Raw genomic sequence first — 1010 nt, forward strand, 5'->3', positions numbered from 1 at the left:
CTATCAACGTATGTATGACAATATTCCTGCTGAAGTTCTGCATGTTGTCAGAATTGAANAGGTTTATGCCTCAGTGATAGGTGGAGCCAATTGAGTTGACCTGAGTACACGCTGAGAGATCAATCACGGTGTCTGAGCCATCATAATCCTCATCTTTTACACCGCGGAGAAGAATTCCCGTCATCGTTCCGCTCCATTACGCCATGATATTACTGCCGTCGTTTATCCATATCATGTATGAAATCAAATTGAGTCAATAGAGATGGAGGAAACTTAAAGTTTGCGACCTTACCACTGGTGTGTAACTCATACATGGGAGCCGCCGCCGAGTGGTAGGTTTGACTGTAAATCACATGTAAACTACGTGGTAGGGAGTTGAGAACAGAGCGTTAAAACACTTCTGGATTAACAGAAAATTGCCGTAGAGACAAATACTGCACAGGATAAGCAGCATTTAATTCAGATAAACGTACTTCTTACCATTTTTATACTGTTTTTTTTTCTCTAGTTTGATTGGTTGGCTGCAACTTGTTAGATATGGGTGCGTGCCCGACGTTAACAAATTTAGCACAAGAGTAGACATGCTATCCGGTCATATGGGTCATCTGGGCCGTAATGATCAAACACATCAGATTGAGTTTTCCCCATCTGCAATCTTGAAGAAGGAAAATTGGTTAGTAACATCGCGAAGAGAACCACACCTGTAGGAAGGCCCATAGGTACACTTAGCATTTTTTATTCCACTTTGTATTTTCTATGGGTACTTTGTATTTTCTATGGGTACTTTGTATTTTCTATGGGCACTTTGTATTTTCTATGGGTACTTTGTATTTTCTATGGGCACTTTGTATTTTCTATGGGCACTTTGTATTTTCTATGGGCACTTTGTATTTTCTATGGGCACTTTGTATTTTCTATGGGCTACTTTGTATTTTCTATGGGTACTTGTTTTTTTCTGTGTGTACTTCGCGAAGTTTTTTGGTGGCTGGCGAAGCGACATTCATTTTGCT

This window comes from Branchiostoma belcheri, unplaced genomic scaffold (assembly GCF_001625305.1).
Source record: "Branchiostoma belcheri isolate BF01 breed outbred unplaced genomic scaffold, Haploidv18h27 scaffold26, whole genome shotgun sequence".
NCBI lineage: Eukaryota > Metazoa > Chordata > Leptocardii > Amphioxiformes > Branchiostomatidae > Branchiostoma > Branchiostoma belcheri.